Genomic DNA, 6,868 nt, shown 5'->3' on the forward strand with positions numbered 1-6,868 from the left:
CCGGGCGGACGCTCTAACCACTACACCACGGAGGCGGTCTCTATATTATGTAGTTTATAGAATATTGTCAATGTTCCTTCATGAAATGCTATGCAATAAATATCTTATCTTATCTTATGAATGTAAATTAAAATTCATACAGCGCCTAAAAATGTTAAAGATAGTGGAAGTTATAAATATAACACAAGATGGTTCATTCTCACAACCACGTCTCCATGAGCCTTGACCTTCAACCTTTGTGGACGCATCACCGGGGCCAGGATGTGAGACGAGTACCGCCCGGATGTAACTTGGTGGCTGTCTGTTGTATGTCACCCAGTGCACATGCACTCCCTCACCACTATGACGACAATTACACAGATTCTCTTTCAATACATTATGAATAACCAGATTCAGGGCCAGACTGCTTATGTTCGTGACTCTTAACATGCATTCATTCGTTTGACGTCATTGTGTGGTGAAGCAGGTCATTCACGTGGGATTGTTATTATGCTAATAGGTATATGCGTAAAGAGAATAGTGGTAACATTTCTCATCCATCATACATCTCACACTGCCACCTTCTCATTTTACGCTGGTTTCGTGTCAACTAAGTGTAAAAATGCCATGACTATATAATCAGCGTTTTTAAGGTCATGGCTGGTTTGTTAACGAAAGTATTCAGACTATGGTTAAATCCAATAAGGTGACACAGCGGGTGGATTTGAAACAACATGGGAATATGAACATACAAAAAGGTGAGGTGAGGTGAAATTGGGTTTAACGTCGTACTTGAGAATATTTCGCTCATATGACGACGTTCATGCGTGTGTATGTGTATGTGCAGCTGCTTGTACTAGCCCATACTGAAGCTGGTTTTATAGTGCTAGCTCACTGAGATACCATGCCGCAGTGAAGCATGAATACCCCACTCAGACACATTATACTGACTCCGAGCCGACCAGTCCTTATTGTACCGAATAATGCCGAGCGCCAGGCAAGGACCAACAAGTACCATATTTTAAGGTCTTTTGGTATGACGCGGTCGGGGATCGAACCCGCGACCTTCCGCTCTCCGGGCGGACGCTCTAACCACTACACCACGGAGGCGGTCAGATACAAAAAGACGTGAACATACAAAATATAGAAAAAACAACCTTTGTGCACTGTACAACCATACCGTGATTATCATTCACTACCATACATAAACATGGAATGCAGGTGTAGAACGCTTGCATACAATGGTTCACAAACCACGAGTTGCATGTTCGCGTGCTGCGGAGACACCAAGCACATGGGGGTGTAGATGTCGTAATTGCTGTATGCGCTCCAGTTTCAGAACTAATCTGAAAGTCGACTATACTGGTAATTTGAAGACTATTCGTCTCAAGGAATATCCAGAATTTGGATTACATGAGTTGTTCTCCTACCTTAGTTCTGGCGAACCGTTCCAACAAATATATATGATGATTATTACCATTGATTATTATAATGTTGTTCAGATTGTCAGATACAGACAAAGTGTTAGCGAACGTTCGTGCTACGACATCCTCTGGTTGCGTGATATGGGTCAGCCATGCGTACCTGGCCATCCAGGCATTTAACTTACACGCCAGCGTGGACATTTCTGTGTACGAAAAAATATCACTTTAAATACGATAGAACTTGGGGTTTATTTGACGTATGGGGACACAGCTATTATTACAGACTTGTATGTAGGACGTCTCTTCATTGTTTGACCCGTGAAGGTCCGGGTTAGAATATAGGCCTTCAGTTCCCAATTGCGCAGATCGATGCTCATGCTGTTGATCACTGGATTGTCTCGTCCAGACTCGATTATTTACAGACCGCCGCCATATAGCTGGAATATGGTTGATTGCAGCGTCTAACTAAACTCACTCACTCACTCTTCATTGTTTTCTTTAGGAGTCTGATGACAGATATCTTGATGGGAAATTCATGTTTATATAAAAACAAGGTTTTCATCTGAGGGTGTATTTCTAATGCATCTAACATGTCTGTCATTGTCTAGACCAGGGTCTGTACCTACTGAAGCTGATGAGATTACATGCAACTTGATGATGGACAGCTGTTTCCAGCTGTTATGACATTAACGCATTTGGAGTTACCCACAAATACGGAGGTCTATATCAAGAGGACGAGTACACCTAATCGTTTTCTCACAGGTTCACAAATAGCTTGGACCCGGGATTAGAACTGATCCTCAGCAACCCTTGGTAGTCGTAAAGAGCGACTGACGGATCGAATGGTCAGGTTTGATGACTGGTTTCATAATTGTCACCTAATTCCCAAATGATGTCAGTATCTGGATTGTCTAGATTTACAAGCTATCACCATTCAGCTGGAATATTGCCGAGTGGGGCGTGTAGCAACACACCAGCAAGCTGACACACAAACACATTGTAACAAAATATGACAACCCAAGACATGAGCTGACTGCATACGCTCTAGTAAAGTAGGACGATGTGCAGAACATATGTCTGAATGAAACTAGGAACAGGGTCATTGCGGAGTAGACAGACAGGTATGTGTGTGACAAGTGTTGTAGCTATGTACATACGTTTATCTATTACTTAAAAGGAGTCCTGAATATTTTACTAAGTACATGTGATGTAAGATCATTGGTGTTTTAGTTGCTTTTAACCACCCGTGCTACTTGTGAGGAAGATCATGCTGAGGGTTCGAGGAAAAGCTCTTCACCTGTGGGAACTATTTAAGGAAAAGATCTTCGTTGGTTGGTTGGTTGGTTGATTGGTTGGTTGATTGATTGGTTGGTTGGTTGATTGGTTGATTGGTTGTTTAACGCCGCACTCAGTCATATTCCTGACAAATAGCAGTGGTATGTAAATAATTGAGTCTGGGCCAGACAATCCAGTGATCAGGAGCATGAGCATCGTTCTACGTAAATGGGATACGATGACATGTGTCAACATTTCTGGTGTCCCCCGGCGTGATGTTGCTGGAATATTGCTAAAAGCGGCGTAAAACCAAACTCACTCAGTCATTCAGACATGTGTCAACATTTCTGGTGTCCCCCGACGTGATGTTGCTGGAATATTGCTTAAAGCGGCGTAAAACCAAACTCACTCAGTCATTCAGACATGTGTCAACCAAGTCAGTGAGCCTGACCACCCGATCCTGAAGTGACCTATTACAACAAGCATGGATTACTCAAAGGCCAACTCTAACCCGGATCTTCACTGGTGAAAAACATCTTCCACAATGAGGACTCTTTAAATAAGATTAACATGATAAGAAATCAGTCCGGTATTTCCTTGGACATATACTTAGAAGCAAAATTTATTTGGCATTGAGTTTCTTCATTGGTAATAGTGTGAAAGACGTGTAGGATTTGAACCAGAGAAACAGTGTGTTTAAATGGTCAAAGAAATGCAAGCAAGCAGTGTTCGTTTGAATTGCACGAAATTTGCAAGAATCATGCATGTTAAGAAAAAATAGATTGATGTTTATGTTTTAGCGTGGTACCTCGCAAGCGTCACGTTATTCGTCGATCAAACGTCAATGGAAACACCATTTGGACCAAAAGGAGACGTTTTCGGCAAAGCATTCGAGTTCTATGTTGTCACCACGTTTGGCATGACGCGGGCAGGGATCAAACTCAGACGTTCCCATCTCCGTATACCGCATTATCCACTAGACCAAGGAGATGGTAGTGGAGGTACACTGGGTGTGTCTAGTATGACGTCAACACGGTATAAAGTTATTCCCCGGTTAAAGAAGTGTGTCAGTGGTGTTTGTGGGAGATAAGACACAGACGATGTGGGGACATGTGATATATGTTTCTGAGATACCGAGACAGCAGTAACAAAAAGAAACAAAACCGGCTAGCACGACATCTCACAATGTTCCTGCTGACGAATACCTAACGCTAAACATAGCAACGACGTCACGTGGCCTAGATTAACACATTCATATAGCAAGTGAGTGAGTGAAGGTACTTTAATGCCTAATCATTAAAGCGGTGTTTCATGTGGATGCATTCGTGTACATGTACATTGTCTTTGGTCACTTTGCAAGTGTAGTAAGTGGTACTCATCCCAACTTCGGCGTAGTAACAAACGATGTGTGTTTGTGTGTGAGAAGGAGAATTACCCCCCTTGGGTCAAGGTCATAACGGCATACTTAAGGGCCCTGCAGATGTGTTTTTTTAATTTGAGAACCATCAACAAGCGAGATGTCAGACAGGATTTCGTCAACGTTGTCACGGAACATTAACTTCTACGTCGTAATTCAGACTTGTCACTGTTGCAAATATCTCTGCGTATTTACCGTAGTTCCTCTTAAATACACCCGAGCAACCCGTGAAGGTCCGGGTTAGAATATTGATCTTCAGTAACACATGCGTGTCGTAAGAGGAGACTTGGTTGACACATGTCATCGGTTCCCAATTGTGCAGATCGATGCTCATGCTGTTGATCACTGGATTGTCTGATCCAGACTCGATTATTTACAGACCAACGCCATATAGCTGGAATTTTGCAGAGTGCGGCGTAAAACTAAACTCACTCACTCACTACTTCGAGACAACCGTGAATTCGACTCAACAAAGTTCGACACATCAAAGTTCGACTAAACAAAGTTCGACACATCAAAGTTCGACTCAACAAAGTTAGACACATCGGAGCGCTTCACTGCATGTCTGTCTCCACACAACAAAATAAACAGACCTTGGACAGTTTCCCAGTCACGTGCACACCTGTTCCTTACTGGGCACGTTTAGCATTATACTTCAGTCAAATAGGGCTCTTTCTGCACCACCCGCGTCTTGCTACACCAAGGCTGTCGTTTCTTCAGGGGTTATACTGTATGTTGTAGTGCAACAACCTCAGTAGACATCCTATTGTATGTATTGCAATTGCTACTGTCCTGTAACATTAGTCGTGGAAATAGACCTACTCATGAAGCAAGTCTCAGGTAACAGCACCCAGCGACACAGCGGATATGTTTACACCGTTAGCGCCGTCCCATAGACCTACTCATGACGCAAGTCTCAGGTAACAGCAGCCAGCGACACAGCGGATATATGTTTACACCGTTAGCGCCGTCCCATAGACCTACTCATGACGCAAGTCTCAGGTAACAGCAGCCAGAGACACAGCGGATATGTTTACACCGTTAGCGTCGTCCCATAGACCTACTCATGAAGCAAGTCTCAGGTAACAGCACCCAGCGACACAGCGGATATGTTTACACCGTTAGCGTCGTCCCATAGACCTACTCATGAAGCAAGTCTCAGGTAACAGCACCCAGCGACACAGCGGATATGTTTACACCGTTAGCGCCGTCCCATAGACCTACTCATGAAGCAAGTCTCAGGTAACAGCAGCCAGCGACACGGCGGATATGTTTTCACCGTTAGCGCCGTCCCAGAATGAAGTTGATAATCTTTTGAGTGACGTCATTAAATTGAAGTAAATTGTCAAATAAAGACCCCAATCAAAGCATTCTGTTAAACCATTTGTATAACATTCTGAAAATGTATATTTATACGTGTAAAAAATAAAGAAACAAATTTGCATTTCCCAGGTTTGATAAAAAAAAATCAAGCAAATTTATAACAATGAAAAATATGTTTAGCCCTGTTCGAGAATGTCCAATGCACGGAACAGCTATTACAGACTTGATTTCAGCCCAAGATAACAAACGGTTCGACTTCGTCGCCAGTAAGAAAGTTTGCCACGTGTTGCCTAATAGAGAATACACTTTTCCTGAACGGGACGAAACCTTCAGTACAATAGTTTATATTAGGACAAGACTACACTTGTCACAGCTTAGCTACGCCTGGGGTATCTTTATATTTCTTAATCGTCGAGGTAACAGTCTTAGTTGTGAGATAGAATTGTACAGGGGGTCTTAAATGGTGCAATATAATTCTTCACATTTATACTTTTTTGGTATTATTTATTATTTCAGGAGTTCAAAGTGTCCTCTGATTGGCTAATAAATACAATTAGTGGGTTTATTTAATGACATGTTTATTTTTGATATATCCATAAACATATGACAAAAAACAAAAAAGAGAGATATTCTTCATCATCCGTCCCAGAAATGGTACGAGGAATTCTTGCAAGAAACTATGATGGTCTAAGATTACTGAATTTGCATGTTGATGATTTTTTTCTCGCTGCTACCGATTAATGGATCTTGCTGGAGTAGAAGAGTTCCCATTTGTCAAGTGAGAGGCCTCCACAATAGAAAATCTGTTAAATAAGGAGAATGTTCAGTAGGGTCAAATACAGTGCACCCTGGATATAATGCCCCTGGACATATTGCCACCTGGTTATATTGCCCCTTGTTATAATGCCCCCTGGTTATAATACCCCCTGGTTATAATGCCACCCTGGTTATTATGCCACCCTGGTTATAATGCCCCTGGTTATAATGCCCCTGGTTATAATGCCCTGTTTATAATGCCCTGGTTATATTACCACCTTAGTTATAATGCCACTCTGGGTATAATGCCACCCTGGTTATAATGCCCCTGGTTATAATGCCACCCTGGTTATAATGCCCCTGGTAATAATGCCCCCTGGTTATAATGCCCCCTGGTTATAATGCCACCCTGGTTATTATGCCACCCTGGTTATAATGCCCCTGGTTATAATGCCCCTGGTTATAATGCCCTGGTTATAATGCCCCTGGTTATAATGCCCTGGTTATAATGCCACCCTGGTTATAATGCCCTGGTTATAATGCCCTGGTTATATTACCACCTTAGTTATAATGCCATTCTGGGTATAATGCCACCTTAGTTATAATGCCACCCTGGATATAATGCCCCTGGTTATAACGCCGCTGGTTACAATGCCACTCTGGTTATAATGCCACCCTGGTTATAACGCCCCTG

Source organism: Haliotis rubra, unplaced genomic scaffold, assembly GCF_003918875.1.
Source record: "Haliotis rubra isolate DU_JTF1 unplaced genomic scaffold, ASM391887v1 Scf213, whole genome shotgun sequence".
Lineage (NCBI taxonomy): Eukaryota > Metazoa > Mollusca > Gastropoda > Lepetellida > Haliotidae > Haliotis > Haliotis rubra.